Genomic DNA, 23,586 nt, shown 5'->3' on the forward strand with positions numbered 1-23,586 from the left:
ATTGATCTTTTGGAAAAGTTTAATGAGATTTCTTATATGATTCTGCATTCAATTTATTCCTTGGTCACTTTGCTATTATGCATTTACATGCCACATTTTTATGAATAGATATTTTCCCAAATTTCTGAATTATTTTGCTAAAGTGTGTGTTAAGAGTTTTTTCTAGGGGTCCACCTTCTTGACTCACTTTTCTGATGAGAAATCTATCAGGTTTCTCCACAGTGATTTTCAAGTTTGATAGCTCCTCAATGTGAGAAACTTAATGTCAACTAAGAAATGAATTACCACTAAAGAATTTTCTCCTTTCAAGATGCTAACCATGTTTTGTCCAGTGAGAAATCTCACATGTGCCACAAGTGTTGCTCTATGAAGAAAGGATTGCTCATGATTTTTCATTGCATAACTTCTCCAGTAAGAATTATTTGGTATTCCAAGAGTATTCATTGCCCTTGAAAAGACTTTCCCTTGTTATTTAGCTTATGAAGGCTTTCCTCTCTTATTTTCCATTTTAGCAGCATTTTATCACTGTGTTTTCTTGTGAACATCAAGCCTGGTGCTTGGCTGAATGTTTATTCACAGAAAATACAAATAAAGGGTTCATCCAAGTAAAGTTTTCTCATGTTATTTGACAATAAATTGCAAATAAAAACATTTTCACACTGAATGCAGAGTTAGAGATTCTCTACCTGAAAGTCCCACATGTTTTAAGTTAAAGCTGTTGCTGAAGACTTTTAGTTGATTATGTTGACAGTTTCAGCTCTCTCATGTCATTTATGCTCAGATCACTAACAAGTCTTTGGTACATACATGTCATACAATTTCTCTTCCATATGAATTTATTGATGTGGGCTGGAGAATAAAGGTAACTGAAGTATCTTCCATGTTGATTACAGTATTTCTTCAAAATGTGAGTCTTTTGGCATGTTTAGATGCTACAACTACAGCTGAAGTCTCTTCCACATTCCTCACCTTCGTCATTCCTAACACCGTGTCATCTAAAGTCAGAATATGTTCTGAAGAAGTTTATAATTTTCTCTCCTGGGTGAATTTTCTGATGCTATTTAAGATTAGTACATTGACTGAAGGCTTACCCACATAAATGGCATTCATACGCCTTTTCTCCAGTGCGTGTTCTCTCATGTCATCTAAGGTCGGAAGACAGACTGAAGGCCTTCCCACATAGAAGGCAAGCATGTGGTTTCTCTCCAGTGTAAATTATTTTGTTTCCTCTAAAGCCAGAGTTTTCACTAAAGGCTTTCCCACTTTTATCACATTCATAACATTTTTTCCAAGGTGAGTTCTCTCATGTCTTCGAAGGTTAAAGGATTGAATAAAGGCTTTCCCACATTGATGACACTTATATGGCCTCTCTCCCGTGTGAGTTTTCTCATGTCTTCTAAGGTGAGAACACTGAGTGAAGGCTTTTCCACATAGATGACATGAATATGGCCTCTCTCCCGTGTGAGTTTTCTCATGTCTTCTAAGGTGATAACACTGAGTGAAGGCTTTTCCACATAGATGACATGCATATGGCCTCTCTCCAGTGTGAGTCATCTTGTGCCGTCTAAGGTGAAAGCAATTAGTATAGGCCTTTTCACATAGATTACATTGATATGATTTACCTTTAGTATGAATTTGTCTATGTGGTTTAGGGGGCAAAAGATTACGAAGGGATTTTCCACACTGTTTGCTGACATAGGGTTTCTTTCCACTATGAGTTAACAAACACTGAGTTATTGTGGAACTGTCAGTGCAATCTTCTCCCGAATCATTACATTCAAAAGGATCCTCCAGAATGAGAGAGTTCTCCTTTGGGACAAAGATTAAAAGCTCTTAATGGTTTACCCACATATATCTATACATTCATTTCACTACCTTTGAATCCTAGACCAAATATTCAGTGGTAGACCCTGTTGAAATCTTTCCAATGTTTCTTGTGTGAAAGGAAATTAAATTTTGGGACCCCAAACTCATTTAACCAAAGGGAAAAATCAAGCTGGGAACTGGGTCACACAAACCTGCCTCCCCCTTCTGGTTCCTAAATAATATGGCTACAAGATGAAAAGCTACAAGCCTCCCCCATATTTTGCCCACAAGGAAATTCCTCATGAGCTGTTAAAATTACACCATGGCAATGCAAACTGATAACTTGTCTTTACAGGTGCAGTCATCCCCAGTTCACCAGACACAAATGCACATCTGATTGTTTCCCTGCCCCATGTTGCCTATGTTGTCTTATGTAAAAATGCAGCTTTCCTGCATTATTCCTCTGCCTCATTTGTTTATGTCATGTTATGTAAAAAAATCCAGATTCACTAAGCCAGAAAAATGCATGAATGACTATTTTTTCTACTCACCTTTTACATGAAAATTGTATACTTCTCAATATCCCACCCTTTCCCCTTTAAATTTGGAGCCTTCAAAATCATCTTTGGAGAAAGGCATACACCTGTCCCCTGGATGCATGTCCTTAACTTTGGCAAATAAATCTCCTAAAATGATTGAGACTTGTCTTGTCATTTTTCTCGATTGACATTTGCATACACATTATCTCCTGCAGACACAGATATGTTCTCTTCTGTAACATCTCAACTGTAGAGTTATTGCATAATTGTGATGATATCAATATCTTTCAATGTCTGGGCATGAGCAATGTATATGCACTTGCTCTATTTTAGAGATCTCATGTTATGGTTTAGAACACAGGTCAATGTATTCACTAAATTCAAAGTCTCCAGTTTTTTTCTTTGCTTAGAAAACACTTAATGCCAGCCTAATTACACTCAGGTGATTGTGCTTCATTACTAACTTAATCCATTACCATGTCTCTAACTTAGATGACTGGTGTACACAGCTATAAAACTTACCATTGTCATACTGGTGGATACATCTTTTCTGATGATAGGATGCATGGATATCATGTGTTTTTTCTTAAGGGCACTTTCCCTGTCTGAAATAATTGAAAAATAAATTGTTACATTGGTATTATGGTAATAAAATTGTTTGAAAAGCCCCAAGGCCCATTTACTTTTTTTCAAAAATTGACACTTAGATGTGCAAGTGTGTCAAATGAAGAAACTACTTGAATAGAAGAAATAGATTGTACAGTGTCAGAAATTAGAAAAGATTTTTAAAATTAAAATGTGAATAGAGTTAAAATGGTGATGAGATATCAGGCAAGTAAATAGAGGGATAGTCTTCACAGGGATATCAGGGAAAGAGTCAGTATATGAAAGTTTAACCCCAGCCAAGTACATGAATTATCTTTTTCCCAAAATTAAAAGAAAAGAAAAAGAGGAGGACACAAGAGTAGCATCTGACACATGAACAAAATGATAATAACATCTAAGGAATTCTGCTCCAGTAGCCTAACCTACATTTTAGAAATTATCACTCATTTAATAAAACCACTAATTAATATTCAACTGATATTATTCATTGACAAAGCAACTCCTCCTATTAGAGCACAGGACCCTGTTGCTTACCTGGATTCTGGTCTTGAAGAAATTCTCTTCCTTCCCGCCACAGCTCTTTTCCTTGCTCCAGCTGCAAAATTATATAGGATTTGCTTATCTGGTACCCTGTTAGTGGAAAGAATACATGTGTTTTGAGTTCACTGTCAATAAATGTGCATTATCACCAAGTGTAAGGCAGGCTATCAAGGAAGAATAAAAACAGTGAAGGTCAGCTCAGGCCACAAGACCTAGAACACAGAAAACTCCCCAGGATTTTTCTGACCCAACGTGAGACTAGAAAATAAATCCAAACCAAAGGGCCATCAGGAAAAGGAAATTCAAAATAGTCAGGACCTATGAATGCTGAGTCCATGCCTAAGTTCCAAGACACAATGCATAATACACAATCTTTTCAGAAAGAGAGTAATTAAATCTCTGCACATTGTGTTTATTATTATTCTCACGCAGAACAAAAAAAAACATTCTATTTACAAAAATAATTGGTGTTCTATATGGAAAACATATTGCTATTGTTTTCACTAATTGGTCTCAGCTTAAGCATAGACTAAAGCAGAAGAGTTATTTAGAAAATATTTAATTTAATACATTGAAAATATTCATTAAGTTCCCAGGTCTGTTATGAGTATTAGAGACCGAGTACTAAAGAAACCATGAAATACTTGTCAAGATTACATTCTAATTGAGTGACAAGCTAAATAAAATAAAATAAAAAGACAGATATTCATTTCAGATAGATTTAGAGAGTTCAAACTTTTTTCAGATGAGATCTGTGAGAGAATCAGAGAAGAGATTAGAGTGAGATATGGGGAAGCTGTTCTAACACTTATTGAATGAATGAGAGAATGTGTGTCTACATATGTACGTGAATGTTGAGGGACTCACCGAGGGGCACCAGGTGACTGATATTTTCCAGCATCACATCTCTGTACAGCTTTCTCTTGGATGTGTCCATCATGGCCCACTCTTCCTGGGTGAAGTCAATAGCTACATCTTCAAAAGTCACTTTCTCCTAAAACATCACAGACATTTTAGTTTAGACAGAGAAATCCCTTTCAATGTCTGGAAGAGGAAGGCTGAGATGACATAGCTAGGAGCTGGGTATTCAGAATACTCAGTGTTTTTGGTTCCAGCCAGTTCATTCTCAGTACTAAGCTGGTATCTGCCTTTCAGATTCACTCACAGAGATATACCCACTCTGAATCCATTAAAGTTTACTATAAAGAAATATCGCATGAGGTGTGGCATAATATAACCCAGATATTTTTCAGTAATCTGTTAATCACCTCTACATAACTGATTATAAAATTTTCACTTGAACATTCATAAATAAAATGAAATTTACCATGAATTTCAAGTAAATTACAGATTTGTCACAAGGCAAATAACCATGATTTACTACTTTTTAAACATGACTATGATGAAATAAATTATTTATCTAGATGAACCACGGGTTTCTTACCAATCAAATGGTTAAAAGACCTATGATGTGTTTTGAATAATCTAATGAACTAATAGAAAACATGTTTCCTATCTAGCAAATATTTATTAAATATAAGTCATTGGTCCCTTATTCATTAAAAAGTTAGAAAGTAATGAACCAGACTCCAGCATTCTTCAGAACTGAACAAGCTTTATGCAGAATATAGGATTCAATTCATACATATAGTCTCTCTAATGTTATATTATTCAGGAGTTCATGACAAGGCTTAAAGACAGTGTAGCAGCACAAGACAAGACCGCTGAGGCTGCTATACTGAGGAAATCTTAGTCCGATGATTCCTGTGATATGAAGCCTCCTGTTCTCAACTTTCTCTCGGCAATCTAAACATCAGTTATCATTGTTTCTCTTTTAAATTTACCTTCTCACTTCACTTGTTCAAAGATTTAAAAAGCCTCTTCATTGTTTTTTTTTTTTTCTAACCAGCCCTTATAAAGCATTTCCACAGAACCCTAAATTGTACTCTATCTACTATATTCCTTCTTCTGAGTGTGCAACCATAATTAAATAATTATATTTCTTATATGTTACTTTCAGTTACCAGAAGGCAAAAAGGTTAATTACCAAAAGGTAAAATGAATGGGGATAAGAATAGTAATGACTTCTTTAGTTGTCCTTTCACAAAGTTTTTAAAAGCTCAAATATATTTTATCAAACTCTTCTTTTCCCTCAACACTGCACAGCTCTTGCCCAAGTCCTATCACACTGGATTTATTGAACTCAGCTGCTAGAACATCAGACTCATTGTTGGGCTGTGATGTTCTGCTCTTCACTCATTTCTGTTGCCTGCATTCATCACAATCCTAAGTCTATTTCAGCCAACAGTACAGTTAATGGGTCAATTATTTCCCTATGAGATTATAGGATGGATAGAAGAAAAAGAAATATATAAATGAAACCTCTAATATCTTTTTTTGTAAATAGTCTTAATGAGGGCTGGAATAAAGTAGTGTAATATTAGAAATTATATTGATAATTTAGGAGTCTTTGACACACGATACCCAACCTAGAGTCCTGAGAAAACTTAATTGGAGGCCAGATACCTGAAAGCCTCCTGACTGCATTTGGAAGACTCAGGCTGGGTGGATTTTACATCATAAAAACAAACAAAAAAAGAATAAAACTGAAACACCCATGCAAATTGGAGAAAACTGTCCATTTGCCAGCAATATGGGTATAATTTCAGTAGAAAGAGGCATCCCCTACTCACTAGTGAATGCATTGTCAGGAACTCAGTTTCTCTCTGTCTTCCTCTGGATTTCCACTTGCAGACACCTTAGGCACTAAGAAAAGCTGAGGTTGGAGAAAGAACATGTGAGACACCAGTCTTGTGCACAATTTTCAGATCAACCTGTGATGAAAAGCCAGACTTTCACTGAAGTGTGACACCAACTGCACCACAGCCTAACCAACAGACACAAACATGCAGAGGCCTCTCCTCTTTTCCTGTGGTCAAAATTAGGAAGCCTATGACTATGGTTGCTAACCAGGAAGGAACACAGATATCTTCTGAATGAGAACATCAAAAGCACGGAGTTTTGTATGTTAATTGGCACAAGCCCAGATATTCAATTCCCTCACTGATTTTAAAACACAGGGATCCCTGACTCCATCCACATGTGGAATATGATTTCCACCTATAGATAAACCCTGGGATTCTCAGATTTTATTATCCTAGCTTTATGCCCTAGCAATGTTTCTCCAACACCCACCACAGCCTTCTGAAGCCTTACTCCACTTTTACTTTCACTCAACTCTGACTTTTGTATTTCCCCTTGGAACGTGGAAATAATCAAGTAAGAATCTGTTTTAGGGTCGAGTGCGGTGGCTCACGCCTGTAATCCCAACACTTTGGGAGGCCAAGGCAGGTGGATCACCTGAGGTCAAGGGTTTGAGACCAGCCTGGCCAACATGGTGAAACCCCGTCTTTACTAAAAATACAAAAATTAACTGGATATGGTGGTGCTTGCCTGTAATCCCAGCTACTCAGGAAGCTGAAGCAGGAGAATCTCTTGAACCCGGGAGGCAGAGATTACAGTGAGCCGAGATCCCACCACTGCACTCCAGCTAGGGCAACAGAGTGAGACTCTCTCTCAAAAAAAAAAAATCTGTTTTAGGATGGGGATAATCAATTGAGGGATTTATTTCACTTAGAGGGTCAACACTCCCATCCTGCTAATCTAGCCCTTAAAATCTCCTGCATCGGAAATTAGCAGGAGTACCCTGAGTCATGGTGTTTCTGTCCTGTGTATACAGTCACAATCCTCTAGGATGCTCAGAAAATACAAAATGACTTAGGGGTGGGAGAAATTTAGCAGCTCAATCTGATGTTTTACTAACGTGGTATCTAAAATTCTTGCAATCATGGTTTATATTACTCTTTGTTAGCTGCAATATCTCTGATTATCATGATACATATTTGCTGAGAAATACCGATGTCCATGTATATATTCGTACATAGATATGTAGGTATATAGGTGCATATGTTTATATGAATGTATGTGTTTGAGACAGGGGGAAACAGGCATGTATTATTTCCCTGCTAAAAATATAAAAATAATTAAATATATTTTATGTGCAAGTGATAATTGTGTGTCATAAACAAAAAATTTACTGACCCATTTGTACATGAAGTCCAGGAAAAATAAAAAGGGTAACTTTGTATTAATTGTGACATTGTGCTTACAGATGTACATATATTTCCTTATTTAACCCTCATAATAACCCGGCTGATTACAGTTTATTTACCAATTTAATAAATGATCAACAGGGTTTGAACAATATGACAAAATTACAAAATTAGAAACTGGCCCAGCAATACTTTTAATTATATTCTGCCTGTCACTGCCTCTTCTTGCTTTTTGACAAAATTACTCCCCTAACCAAGGTTCTCTATGATTCTGGGGACTCCGGCATTTAGACCCCAGTTCCCAAACATCATTGTGTCTATTTTTACTGCCACATTTAATGCACATTTACAGACTTCAACAAGCACTTTTCAATATCAACTTTTTTCTTATTCCTTGGACTATTTTCTACATCTGTTCATCAAGACTCCAGTAACATATGACTCCATCTGCCTGTCCCTTCCATGAATGTACCTGACAGTACATGTATTATGTAGTCTATAATTCAAGCAGAACAGATATTCCTTCAAAAAAAAATAAGATATTAGAGAATGCCGACAAAGCTTCAGTGTAACCAGCTGTAACCCTTAATATTATTACCAAGTAAACTCTTCCTCGAATATCAAAATAAGATTTGGGCTTTAGAGAATATTTGTGTGTAATTATAACCCAAATATGAACTAAAAGTAATTTAACTGGTCATATACAGACCGTGCCAGGGACAAAAAAGGACAAATATTATAAGAAAGTTAAAGCATACTTATTTCATAAAGGATTCTTGTGTGGAATCTATAAAAACTATTTCAAGATGTAGAGATTAAATATATTTTAAAACACATACATACACAAGCAATCTTTAGGAGAAACTTTTAAAAACTTATGTTATGAGTCTAAAATTTTCATTAATTCATGGAAAAAAATGTATTGACAAACTTTTCACCAGAGCAGAAATAACAACTTATGTATTTGGTGACTTCAAGATGAGAGCCTGCACAGCTTAGTATCTCCCTCCAGATGTCTCTCTCTCTCTCTCTCTTTTTTTTTTTTTTTTTTTTTGGTAGCGTTTCACTCTTGTTGCCCAGGCTGGAGTGCAGTGGCATGATCTCGGCTCACCGCAACCTCCACCTCCTGGGTTCAAGCAATTCTCCAGCCTCAGCCTCCTGAGTAGCTGGGATGACAGGCATGCGCCATCGTGCTCAGCTAATTTTGTATTTTTAGTCGAGACGGGGTTTCTCCATTTTGGTCGGGCTGGTCTGGAACTCCTGACCTCAGGTGATCCGCCAGTATCCGCCTCTCAAAGTGTTGGGATTACAGGCGTGAGCCACCGTGCCCAGCCCAGATCTCTTAAAAAGTCATGAGGAATGAGCCATTCTGCATCCTCAATATTACCTTAATATTTTAAGGGCACCCGTAAAAATTAAGAGGCCGACTTGTGACTTCTTAGCCCTTTCACGGCTATTTAGACACACCTTAGTGAAGTATTAGGAATGAGGTATTAGGTCTCAAGTTCCTGGACAACAAAACCATGTTCTCCAACAGATCTTCAGTAAAAATAGCTGATGTCTATATTGTTTTGCCTGTCCTTTCCCTTCCTTTTAATTCAGAACTGCAGTCTCGAAAAGTCCTACTATTTAGTAGATTCTCTCAATTCTCAACACCAGTGCTATACAATGTTGAATGACATCTCAGGTGCTAGGGAAACAGCAAGCTGACATTCTAGCAATGAACAAATAGAAAAGCAGAGATCACCACAGAGTAAAAGAGAATAGATTTTTTTAAAGTATGAAACCAAAACGAATATATGTCAGATTACACTATAAATGGAAAATCCTATTATCTTGATGGGATTGCAAGTCAGATTACACTATAAATGGAAAATCCTATTATCTTGACAGGATTGCAAGCCTCTCATGGCTTCCAACCTCCAATATATTCAAAGCAGTTCAGGAATGGTGAAAGTGGAATGGAATTTAAAATTATTCTAAGGTTTTATGTGTGAAAGCACCATGCCCTGAAACAAAATATTTATTTTTAAAGTGCATAATGAACACTGCATACAAAGTTTGTGTAACAGGAGAGAGGAAATATCTCACATTTTAAAAAAAGGAATATGCAACATATTTACATACAATAAAATTAAATTAAATTAAAATACAGCAATGGAAGACAGAATCTAACATCTGAAAATCAAGGGATAAATCTATTTTAAATAAATTTGGCACAATTTTTAAAGTACGTTATGAAAAATAATAATACCTGAATATAGTACGTAAAAGTACCAACACAATAAAGCTAAAACAATATCGATGGAAAAATTATTTGCTGTGCATTATTTTAAAAAAGTAATCTAAGTACTTACCTCAATAAGGTAAATGAATGAAATTTAAAAATTGCTTGAGAAAATCTGTGAAAGGAAATGAATATAGAGAAGCAGAATATAATTTAACTATAAACCACACAAATAGAATTTAAAAATAAGTGGTAGCCAACATGCCCAACATGATTTTCTGTGATGAAAAAAATTCTCTATATCTGCATTGTCCATTTAATTATAATTAATTTACAGTTTATAGTCACATGTGCCTAGTAGTTACTATATTGGTCAATACAGATCTAGAATCTTGGAGGAGGCAGTTAAAATAATGAGATATGGCCAAAACAAAAATGGAAAAGGCACACAAATAGTGAACACAGAATCTGAGAATGTGAAGTAACAATTCACACAATAAAATGTAATAATGAGATGCTGCCTTGATGGGGCAAATGTCTAATGATATACAAGGCTTGTCTTGCTACAGGTAGAAGAGCATGAGCAGGACAGGAGAGGACTCTTCCCCTACCCACTAGAAATGTCAGGTGATGGCCTGTCAATTATCACATTGCCTCTCTAAAAATGATAATTAGGCAGCACCAGAGAGAGGCCATTTCCTGATGGTCTACACCTGTTAACATCAAAAATGTTAATTAAATGCAGACCCCAGGAAGAAGCAACTTCTTGGGCATGCATGTTAAGAGACAAAAATGGCAAAGCATAATCTTCTGGGGGCACACTCCACCGGAAAAGGAAAGAAAGCTTCAGATGGACATGCATATAACTCCCTAAACACACCGTGCATGCTCAGTTTCAAAGGGTAAGGAAAGCACTGTGCATGCCGGAAACTCTCCCTAAAGGAAGAATCATGGAAAAGAGGCAAACCCATCGCAGGATCAAGGTTAAAGACTCTTCTCTTTTCTTTCTTGGACCTTCAGGCATCTTCTCGGGTCTCTTCCAAGAGAATTTTCCTCTCCTTCCTGTTCTAAAGCCTTTTTAAATAAACTTCCACTCCTACTCTGAAACTTACCGCTCAGTCTCTTTTTCTGCTGTATGCCCTTCAGTCGAATTCTTTCTTCTGAGGAGGCAAGGACTGAAGCTGCTTATGGACCCATGCAGATATGCTGCCAGTAACTGGAATCTCTTCTACTGGTAACAGTATCATTGTAAGGGAATGAGGCCAGTTCACATCTCAGTGCTTGGAGAACTCACCAAAAATAAAAAGTTGGAAGATGCAGTGAACTTATCTACCTTCCAAGGCAAGTCCCACAAGCAAGCAGCAAGACTCTCTTTCCCCAAGGTCTTAAACTCTTCAGATGCTCCTTCTCTGGGAAAATGCATCCTCTGATTGGCTTCCCCTTATATATATAAAAAATTAATAAACCTAATCACCACTACATTCCAAGAGACATGTCCCGATTGCACAGACACGGAATCTAATCAAAAACTTCATTCTGGAGACACTCCCTGTTCAATTTGATTGGATTTTTAAGATTACTACTAAAAACCCTCACATAAAGTTGGAAACCAAAGAGTTAAGTCTATTTTGAAGGAAAAATGTGAAGATTAATTCCTTTTTTTTATTCATAAGTACTTTTGAGTGTATTATATGTACTAGAAAGCATTCGCAGTCAAGGGATACAGCAAGAAACAAGACAAACTAGAATCTTCTGGAGACTCTATATTCTAAAATTCTTTGGAGGTAAACTGGACTTGAAAACAAATGGAAGGTGAATAGATATAAAAAGTTTCAATGTTCATGATGATGTAAAAAAATAAAATATATTGCAGAAATGAAGTCAGGAAGTGTTATAGGGGTCATGTAGTACTTGTAAGACCACTGGTATTGTCTGAAATTCAAGCAGGCTGCAGAAATTTGGGTAACTAAAAGGAAAGCAGATGCTAATAGAAGACAATGAAGAAAGGGCCTCAAAGACATTTCAGAGACCTTGGCTGGTGGCAGCCCCTCCCCTCAAAGGCCTGGAGGCCTAGGAGGTTAGAATCGTTTTGTGGGCTGGGTCCAGTGCAAGCACAGGACAGTGCTCACAGCATTCTAGGTCTCAGCCACTCCAGCTCCAGCCATGGCTAAAAGGGCCCCAGACATAATTTGGGCCAGCGCTTTAGAGGGTGCAAGTCATAAGCCTTGGCAATTTCCATGGGGTATTAAACCTGCAGGTGCACAAAGTACAGGAGTGCACTGCTGATAAAGATATACCTGAGACTGGGCAATTTACAAAAGAAAGAGGTTTAATTGGACTTACAGTTCCACATGGCTGGGGGGAGGCAGAAGGCAAAAGGCATGTCTTACATCACAGCAGGCAAGTGAGAGAATGACAGCCAAGCAAAACTGGTTTCCCCTTATCAAACCATCAGAACTCGTGAGACTTATTCACTACCACAAGAACAGCATGGGAGAAACTGCCCCCCATGATTCAGTTATTGCCACTGTGTCCCCCCACAACATGTGGGAATTATGGGAGTACAATTTGAGGTGAGATTTGGGCGGGGACACAGAGCCAAACCATATCAGAAGACTTCGCCTGGATTTCTAAAGATGTATGGAAAAGCCTGTATGTCCAGTAGAAGCTGCTGGGATGGAGACTTCATGGTGAATGTCTACTACAGCAGTGCAGATGGAAAATGTGGGGTTGGAGCCCCCACAGAGTCCACACTGGGGCACTGCCTATTGGAGCTCTGAGAAGACAGCCACCATCCTCCAGACCCTAGAACGGTAGATCCACTGACAGCTTGCACCCTGAGCCTGGAAAAGCTGCAGGCACTCAACACTGACCCTTGACAGCAGCCATGAGGACAGACCCTTATATCCAAAAGAAAATAAATTGTTCTACCATAAAGAAGTGTGCACTCATATATTTATTATAGCATTATTTGCAATAGCAAAGACATGGAATCAACCTAGATGCCCATCAATGTTAGAGTGGATAGAGAAAATACAGTATATGTACACCATGGAATACTACACAACCATAAAAAAATTATGTCCTTTGCACCAACATGGATGCAGCTGGAGGCCATTATTCTAAAATTATGCAGGAAGAGAAAACCAAATACCATATGTTCTTAGTTATAAGTGAGAACAAAGCATTGGTTACACATGGATGTAAAGATTGGAACAACAGATACTGGGGACTACTAGAGGGGGAAGGGAAGGTGGGGACAAAGGCCTTAAAAACTGTCTATTGGGTATTATGTTTTCTATCTGGGTTACAAGATCATCCATACTCCAAGCCTCAGCATCACACAATGTGCCAATGTAAAAACCTGCACATGCATACCCTGAATCTAAAATAAAAGTTGATTTTTTTTTTAAATGGGCAAAAATCTGGCTAACGTGGTGAAACCCTGTCTCCACTAAAAAAAAAAAAAAAAAAAAAAAAAAAAAAATTACAAGAAATTAGCAGGGCATGGTGGCGGGTGCCTGTAGTCCCAGCTACTTGGGAGACTGAGGCAGGAGAATGGTGTGAACCTGGGAGGTGGAGCTTGTAGTGACCCGAGATCATGCCACTGCACTCCAGCCTGGGTGACAGAGCGAGACTCCATCTCAAAAAAAAAAAAAAGGGCAAAGATCTGAATAGACATTTCCCAGAAGAACAGATACAAATGGCCAACAAATATATGAAAAAATTCTTACCATCTCTAATCATCAGGGGGATGCAAATAAAAACCACCATGAAATATCATCTGATACCTCTTAGAATAGCTATTATCAAAAAGATGTATAACAAGTATTAGTGAGGATGTGGAGAAAAGATAACCCTTGTATACTTGTGGTGGAAATAGAAATTACTATGTCCATTTCAGATAATAGTATGAAGGTTTCTCAAAAATTTTTTAAAAGAAAACTACCTGCTGATGAGGCTGTTGAGATATAAGAACACTTACACTGTTGGTGGGAATGTAAATTAGTTCAACTATTGTGGAAGACAGTATGGTGATTCCTCAAAGACCTACAACCAGAAATACCACTTGACCCAGCAGTCCCATTACTGGGTATATACCCAAAGGAATATAAATCATTCTATTATAAAGATACTTGCACACATATGTTCATTGCAGCACTATTCACAATAGCAAAGACATGGAATCAACCCAAATGTCCATCAGTGACAGACTGGATAAAGAAAATGTGGTACATATACACCATGGAATACTATGCAGCCATAAAAAGGAATGAGATCATGTTCTTTGCAGGAACATGAATGGAGCTGAAAGCCATCATCCTCAGCAAACTAACCTAGGAACAGAAAACCAAACACTGCACATTCTCACTTACAAGTGGGAGCAGAACGGTGAGAACACATGGATATTAGGAGGGGAACAACTCACACTGGGGCCTGTTGGAAGGCAGGTGGAGGGAGAGTATCAGGATAAATGGCTAATACATATATGCAATGGAATATTATTCAGTGTTACATAATAATGAAACCCTGTCATTTGTGACAACATGGATGGACTTTGAGGGCATGACGTTATATGAAATAGGCCAACCACAGAATGACAATTACTATATGATTTCACTTGTATTTGAAATCTAAAATAGACAAACTCACAAAAGCAGAGAGTAGAATGGTGGTTGCCAGGGGCCGTGGTGCTGGGGAAATGGGTAGATGTGGTTAGAGTACAAAGTTTCAGATATACCGCATAAGTAAGTTCTGGAGGTCTCGTTTACAGCATAGTGCTTACAGCTAAGAATACTGTATTACATACTTAAAATGTGCTAAAAGGGTAGATTTTGTATTCTTACCAAAATTTCTTACCAAAAAAAAAATAATAATAATAAAGGGGGGGGACTTAGGGAGGTGAAGGATATGTTTATAATCTTGATGGTAGTGATGTGTTCATGGTGTATACTTATCCCCGAGCTCACTGAGATGTACACCTTAAATATGTACAGCTTTTTAAATGTAATCATAGCTCAACAAAGTCTGTTAAAAAAAAACAAGAGGGGGTTGCTTAAAAAATTTAAAAGGAGGGGTAGATGTTCCTTGTTTTTCTCTCTTGGCTTTCTTCCTTCCTGCTGCCTGGAATTCAAAAATGATAGGTGGGGATTTAGCAGCCAAACTAGAGCCTCTTCTAAAGTATAGCAGAACAGAGAGCTGGAAGGGGCCTGTGTCCCTAATGAATTTGGCAGGTATCTGTACTAGCCATGGTAGGTAGAACTATAGATTTAAGTGAGGGAGAAACAAACTTCTGCCTTGTTTAAGCCACTTTGTTCAGACATTAATTTTATATACATATAGAGAACATATGCTCCTTTATGAGTAGGAAAAATGTTTATGCCATATGGTCCATGATGGGTGTTCAACAATGTAGGATGAGGCTGATTATGATGACAATGATGACAAATAGCATGAAATACTAAGCAATGAAAAAAAGTGGCCTAATAGTTGTGTATGGTTACTTTATTTAAAGATTCTGCTGCTAATATCATTCAATGTATTTGTATGCTGGTGGGAGTTTTATTAGATGTAGACTAAGAAAGTTTACATTATTTAATGAAAAATACTTGACCAATTTAAAAAAAAAAAAGTATCATGAGATGGAACTAAGCATCTGTATTGCAAAGGAACTCTCCCAGTTGATTTTCTGCATAGTAATGATTGAGAATCCCCTGATCTAGATCCAACAGATCTCGACCTTTATAGGTGCTATCAAGGAAGCACCTAAGGAAGACAATTTTCCTGACTACATCCATACCTCCAGTTAGTAATAGATCTAGAGATCTAGAATCCAAATCCAGACCTCCTGCTTCCATGCGCGGTGGTCTTTCGCTGTTGTTTTGTTCCACTTGGTGAAGAGGATTTGAGAATAAATAGCCACATGATTCAACTCCCTCCTCAGTTCTGAGGAATATAGCCTTGTCCCAGCAAGCAAGAAGCTCATACATTAGTGGATGAGGCAAATATACATTCACTAATCTAACATACAAGGCAGTAAGTACTGTAACATAGACAAAGCACTTTGGAGTTTCAGACCAGGAGCAAGTGGGGTGATTAATTCTTAGGGCTAGTAAAGTCTGGGAAGTGTTCACTAAAAAATGTCTGGTCATTAATGAAACCAACTGATTTCTCAACACAGTCTAATTTATTGTAACAATATAAATGGTTGTTTGTTCATAAACTTTCATCTTTTGCCAAAATGTTTGTAGCTTATGTCCCCATTTAACAAGGTTTTCTGGCCAAAACTGTGCACCCACATCATTCTAATGAACTGGCTGTCCAATAAAAAAAGGACTCTCAGTCTTCCCATAAAAGCAATTTTGCATGCATAGAACACCTCTATCTATGAATATGCCTAAGGAGGTACAGAAAGACTCTTATTACCCAAACAGAGACATTCCACTGGTGCTAGAGAGCCACAGACGGAAGTTTTCTCTGCCTCGTGGAAATGAAGCCAAACTTTCTTCTTTCTTCAGCCATGAGGATTGCTGTCCTCCTCTTCACCATTTTCTTCTTTATGAGCCAAGTTCTACCAGGTAACAAAATAAACTTGGTAAGAGTAGAGTGCGTAACACCTTACAGGGATTCAAGACTCAAAGAGAAATCACCATCACCTATGACCAGAAAAGGGGGCCTAATAGGAAATCTGGAAGACTCATTGGCTGAGAGGCCTGCAGCCATCAAATTCGTTAATTCTCCATAGCAACTCAGTTAAATGAAGTCAATGGTGTTTCAAGTCTTTGAAACCCTCTTATTCCATCTCCAAATTAGGCAAGTTTACTAGCCTCAAAAATTAAAAATCAGGCATTATTCTACTAAATCTTGGTCTCCAAAGCTCCTCTAGTTTCTTTCGGCAAAAGTTAGTTATCCTAAGAACTGGCATAAGAGCTATGCCAAAGCTGTGGTTGGCTCAGACAGAAGGGATTGGTGGAAGAAGTCTCTTTGAAAATATTATTATAATCTAAGAAATCTTTAACCTATTGCTCCCCAATACTGTTGGTCCCTGGGGCTTGACTTTTACCCTTAAGGCTCCATCTCCATCCCTGGCTGTCCCTCTTCCTTCTCAGCATCTAGTCTTGTAATGTAGAATTTAAACACAGGAACCAGGGATGACCCCACACCAGAGCATAGCCTACTGCATTCAGCATGTGAACATTAATCACAGGTATAAGGCCCCTTGCACAGACATGCTTTGGAGAAGTGTGTATAGGACTTCTTGGATTGGCCCAAGGTGATTACCAGACACCAAAAGTAGATCCAAAAATTTTCTGGAACTCCTGAACATGTGTATTCAAGGATGAATAAGCAACTTATTGCCTCTATTTCTGCTGTTTTATAGAGAAAAAAATTAAGGCCCTGGAAACCGAAATGCCTTTCCCAACGGTGGGGTAAATGTCAGCGTCAATGCTTTATTTTAGTATCCTGGCTTTCCCTATACATCCCACTCTGGAGTTCTGTTGTGCTGTTCCTCTCTGTGACTTCCTAAAGGCTGAAAAAAGGAGATACCATATCCAATTATATTAACTTGGTAGCACACAACATCGGGGACTGACTTATAAGATTATTACCCTTGTGGCATTACTGAAGTTCTGTCTCACTAGTACTTGTTAAATAGTCATCCTGGCTAAATACATGGGTTTGATTTTTTAATCAGTTAAAAATATTTTAAAATATGTGTCTTACATATATAACCCCAAGAAATCAATGCTTTTAATCAAGGTTTAAAAATTCCAAATTTGGATAAACAATTTTTTTGTTTGTTTTCACTGTCACTCAATCAAAATAGAAGCAACTAATTGGATAGAACAGCACAGGCAGAAGCATGACTCACAGTCAAAAATGGGATGCAACAAGACTGGAGAAGAAAACACAGGATGGTGCTAAAGAATGCAGCCTAATGAGAGGTGGCATCTCCTCTGGATGTCCTTAGGTAGACATTGAAGCAGAACTGCAAACTTTTTGTAGAAGGCTAGAGAGGAGAGGAGGACACAGAGAGAGGGCAAGAGTGGAAAATGGAATGAGGCTCAGAATACCAAGCCTTAGTGTTGTCCCTATCATCTGCCTCCCTCGATCACTGGGTGATCTTGAGCATGTTTCTTCCTTTCCATCAGCTTATTTCCTCATCTTTAAGGTAAGTGACTAGACAAGACAGCCTATGATGTTCATTGTAACTCTAGCTTTTGTTCCTAAAGCAAATAGCTGGAAAAGACATAGTGTCCACAATATGCAATACACAGGGTTTACAAGCAAAGAACAAATGAAAACAAAAGATTTTTAAAATCCTTAATGTTACTTGAATTCTTGCAATTGAACAATGGTACACCATAATTTTTAAAAGCCCTTTGTAATTTCAATTTTTTAAAATAATTTCAACCTTTATTTTAGATTCAGGGAGTGCATGTGCAGATTTGTTACATGGGTATATTGTGTGATATTGAGGTTTGGGGTATGAATAACTCTGTCATGCAGGTAGGGTGTACCCAAAGGGTAGCTATTCAGACTACTCCCTCTCCCTCCCCTCCTGGTAAGACCCAATCTCTCTTGTTCCCATTTTTATGTCCATATGCACTCATTGCTCAGCTCCCACTTATAACTGAGAATATGTGGTATTTGGCTTCCTGTTCCTGAGCTAATTTGCTTAGAATAAAGTCCTCCAGCTGCATCCATGCTACTGAAAAGGACACAATTTTGTTCTTTTTATGGCTGCATAGTATTCCATGACATATATGTAATAGATTTTCTTTATTCAATCCACTGTTGATGAACACCTAGTTTGATTCCATATCTTTGCTACTGTGAATACCACTGTGATGAACATACAAATTTAGGTCTTTTTACAAGACTGATTTATTTTCCTTTGGATATACACCCAGTAGTGAGATTACTGGGTCAAATGGTAGTTCTGTATTAAGTTTCTCGAAAAGTGGTTTGAAAATGTAATGCTCAATAGACTCAGGTATAGTAAAATAGTACACATGATTCAAAGACCTGTGAACTCAGAGTAACAACAAATTTCCGCACAAACACATTGCAAGTTAGAAAATAGCTGTATTTTAATCAATTATTCCACAATCATTTACTGAATAGCTATTATAAGCCAAGACTTTAATCAGATTCTGGAATATACATACAGAGGAGCATAAGATATGATTCCTGCCCTCAAGAAATTCATTATCAAGAATTGAGGTCAGATGGGAAAACACCACCCGTAGTAGAAGGCAAGAAGTACTACCACAGAGGGATGTTCAAGAGTGATTTATCACATATCACAAGACAGGTCAGTGGTTCACCCTCTACACTATACTAATCTCTTATGACTCTTCCAGCTGCAAAGGGCCAATTTTAGCAGAAAGCCAGTGGGCTTGGGTACTACTATACGTAGTAGCTGACTACTTACAGATAAAAGGAAGAGATGGAAAGCTCAGGGATCAAAAAACTCAGATTTCAGCTTGTTTCTACCAAGTGGTCAACATTTACAATTACCATTGTCTTCAGAAAAGCATGACCTTTATTTCCCAATTTGCATTACAGATATAAATATGATATTACATATATTTGGTCTTCACATCAATCCACTAACTGCTTTGTGACCATTGAAAAGTTAAATGGAATCTAATACATTTGGATTTCAGTTCAATTAAATAGGCATTTATTGAATGTTTATAAAAATTGCTGTACTGATTGAAAGCTATTCTAGAATTGGCTTTTGTGTTCCAGAATAGAAAAAAAAAAGGGCTGGTTTTTATACCTCCCTTATTGCCAAGAAGTTGTCATGGAAAAGGTGCTCTGTGTTACATACAAAGACTGCTCAGAATTAAAACACTTTTCAAACTAAATACCTCAGTGTGTGCAGCCTATTCCCAGAGCAGTGATATCTTCGGACATAAATGAAATACTATTCAATGTTTTCAACAAGTATAGTTTTTGAGCCTTTAAGAAGGCCTTGAATGTTTCACTCTTAATATATGCCATGGTTTCTAGAGAAAAATTGCAACCTCAAAGACCAGTGCCAGAGATATAAGTAGTGAGTGAAGTCTCAGGGTGTACCAAGTACTGGCACAGATATATTTGTGTATTAAACACATAGGAATATTGTTCCCTTCCACAGGAAAAATATCCTCTCTAACAATTAAAGTATATTATCTTTTAGGTCTATATTTCAGTTCTACTTATGAAAGATACATCTATTATAATTTATCATATAGAGTGTGTGTGTGTGTGTGTGTGTGTGTAGAAATAAAAAGAGATAAGCCAAAAGAGATTTTCTTCTCTTTCACTCCAGGAAAATCCATAGTAGAAGACAATAAATTTTTTTAAAAGGCTGAAATATCCCATCAGTGTTAGAAGATAATAAGGGAGAAATAAACTGAAACTTGCATGCTCTAGAACTTGTAAAGGGGAGCGGGCTACTCACCTCCAGCCTTTTGTCATGTAGGTGCACCCAATATTCTCAGATTTTTCAAGAACACCAAAAAATCCAAATTTTTGTGTGACAGCAGATTTTTAAGTGTTTAAGAAATCAAATAACACACACACACACACACACACACACACACACGCAAATCCGCACGAGATTATTTTCAGGCACTGCCCCCTACATCCATGTAATTCAATACAAAGTAAAGAAAGACTGATGAATGGTTACAATAACCCTCTTCTGCATGTAGCCAGGGGCAAATTCAAGGAGATCTGTGAACGTCCAAATGGCTCCTGTCGGGACTTTTGCCTCGAAACAGAAATCCATGTTAGGAGATGTTTAAATAGCTGACCCTGCTGTCTGCCTCTGGGGCATCAACCAAGAATTGAGAGCACTACACCCAAAAAGGACTGAAGCCTGTTGTTTTCTGGAGGTTTTAGGTTCTCTTTTTTCTCTCTCCCTCTCCCTGTCTCCCTGTCTCCCTTTCCCTCTCTCCGTTTTCCTCACAGGGATTTTTACTGAATCCTCAAAAAAGAATAAACCAAAACCAACCAGCACAAAACCTCTTTTAAAAGTTTATATTACTGGCTGGGTGCGGTGACTCATGCCTGCAATCCTAGCACTTTGGAAGGCCAAGGTGGGTGGATCATGAGGTCAGGAGATCAAGACCATTCTGGCCAACATGGTGAAACCCTGTCTCTTTTAAAAATACAAAAATTTAGCCAGGCATGGTGGCGGGCACCTGTAATCCCAGCTACTCAGGAGGCTGAAGCAGAATCTCTTGAACCCATGAGGTGGAGGCTGCAGTGAGCCAAGATCCCGACACTGCACTCCAGCCTGGGCGACAGAGCAAGACACTGTCTCAAAAAAAAAAAAAAAGAAAGAAAGAAAAAAATAAGTTTATATTACATGTTATGACTTGATTACTGTTTGGTTTCCAGTATCCTTCTATCCCATCTGGATGACCTCTTAGTTGAAAATGACCTACAGCAGGGTGGGGGAACTTTCAACCATACCTATTGCTTTTGTTTCGCACTGTAACCCTTCACCCTGCGTGTGGGAAGACCACTCCCCTTTTTTACTGGGAAAATGCACCATCCTATTCCATGCAGCCTTGCAGGGGTCTGTCTCTCCCTGATAAAGGTGCAGCACATGGGAAAAATGCACAATCACGTCAGCCAGACTTCACCAGAAATCTAAATTATAAAAAGAGGTGCACTCAGATTAAAGGCAATTTGTTCAGCACTCTTTTCAAAAGCAATTCCCTGGGTCTGTACATGTATGCCTGGCCAAGATTCAGGGAATTCCTTTAGTTACCACCTTTCTCTGGGAATAATCATTCAGCATTTTCTTCCATCTTTTAAAACACTGCATGGGCTTCCTACGGCTGCTATCACAAATTACAACAAACTTAGTGGCTTAAAGCAACACAAATGCATTATCTGACAGCTCTATAGGCTGCAGGTTTCAGTTGGATCTCAGTGGGCCAACATCAAGGTGTCAGCAGGGCTGAGCTTTCTTCTGGAAGCTCTGCAGTTTTCTTCCTGCACCTTTATCCCAGCAATGGCAGGCTATTCCTGGGCACCATAGCTTCCTCCATCCATTTTCAAAGCCAGCAAAGGAGCGTTGAGTCCTCACATTCCATCATTCTGAATTCATCTTCTCCCCACTCTTCCATTTTTTAGGACTCATGATTACATTGGGCCCACCTGGATAATCTAAGATAATCTCCCTATTTTAAGGTCAGCTGATTAACAGCCTTAATTTCACATGAAACCTCAATTCCCCTTTGCCTTACAAGGTGGCACATTCACAGGACCCAGGAGTTAGAATGTGGATAGCTTTGGTGGGAGACAGAGGGGACATTATTCTGCCTACAACAGCCACTGAGTGCTTTTACCACCTGTCACCATTTTGCTCCTTTTAGACACAATTTTAGTGGCTTTGTGTGAAGAGATTCTCATTCATAGACTTTTCTTTTTTGTGTAAAGTAATGGGGGGCCTCCCCTTGGTTACTGAAAGAGTATAGAATCAAGATATTTCAAAGTATATTAGCTGGATTTTATTTTTCACTATGCCTGATTTGGCCAAGAAAGAATGTTAAGTTATGTCACATGGGCTACTTGAAATCTCAAAAAGTTCAAAACATTGGGTTCAAAATCTCAGAGATTGAGATATATTCCAACCAACTCAATCCTGTGGAAGTGCCAAGTTTTCCTCAGTGCCACTCTTGAAACTACATCACCAACTGACCCTTTAATATATTTTTGCACTATATAACATTTATTTCTTAGAGTAAGTGCTTCCCTAGAAAAGAAGCAGTTTGGACACGTATGTTAAAGCCGTCACATAGAATATTATCCTCTCATTGCTAGGAGGTGGCCTTCAAGATGGCTGACTAGAGGTACCAGGCACTGTGTCCTCCCAAAGAAAGACCAAAACAGCAAGTAGATAATCATACCTTGAAGAGGGCATGAAAGAGGGCACTAGAATTCAGCAGCAAAGTAACAAGGAATCTCTGAGGTATGGAAGGAAAGGAAAATGAAGCAGCAGCCCAGCCAGAATCAGCTTAAAGCCAGGACAGGCTCTCCAGTGTGGTGAAAAGGTAAAAAAGACAGCTCCAGTGGTCCATATTCCCACTGTGGACACTGCAATCCTAGCCAAGGGACAGTTTCTCAGCCCTCGCAGGCCCTGAGACTACTATAGGGAGCTGCCTGGAGTCTATGTGATGGTCATTGTCCCAGAGAAGGAGTTGGCACTGGATCGTTTGCACCCACCCACAGACACAGGCAGCTGTGGCACAGTGCCATTTTGAGAGCCCAGCCCCCATCAGACTACATCCTTCCCTGGGGCCCAACAGCCTCTGCATCTCCACATTTCTGGACCCCCAGTGACATTCCCTCATGTCCATCCAGAGGCCTGCAGAGTCACAATACCAGCTGAACTCACCAGTGTAGCTTGGTCCCCATCACTCTAGCCTACACAGTGTCCTACACTCCAGGGAACTGGCAGTGCCATTCACTAGAGAGGCTGCCCCCAGAACAAAGGGAGCTGAAGCAGCCACTCTTCACAAGTGGAGAGTCACCTTCCCAGGACCACTGATACTGACAGCAATCCTGACCCCCAGGAGCAGGGCCACTGCACACCTGCAGGCATCCTCAGGGAACCTGGGGACTCGCCTTCCTGGGCACTATTCCAGGGCCAGAGCACAGGCCCATCCCACCCATTGCTGTCGCTACCACTACCCAAGCTCGTTGTCCAGGAGGCTGGGGATCAACCCACACTGCTCTCTGTCAT

The 23,586-nt window shown here is 38.7% G+C and overlaps 2 pseudogenes; one reads left to right on the top strand and one right to left on the bottom strand.

The window, feature by feature from the left end:
- Nucleotides 1-1,141: 1,141 nt before the first annotated feature.
- On the bottom strand, nucleotides 1,142-6,260 carry LOC129398556 (zinc finger protein 705A-like; annotated as a pseudogene).
- A 10,029-nt stretch (nucleotides 6,261-16,289) lies between these two features.
- On the top strand, nucleotides 16,290-21,538 carry LOC129398562 (beta-defensin 108B-like; annotated as a pseudogene).
- The last annotated feature ends 2,048 nt before the right edge of the window (nucleotides 21,539-23,586 follow it).

Source organism: Pan paniscus, chromosome 7 (assembly GCF_029289425.2).
Source record: "Pan paniscus chromosome 7, NHGRI_mPanPan1-v2.0_pri, whole genome shotgun sequence".
Lineage (NCBI taxonomy): Eukaryota > Metazoa > Chordata > Mammalia > Primates > Hominidae > Pan > Pan paniscus.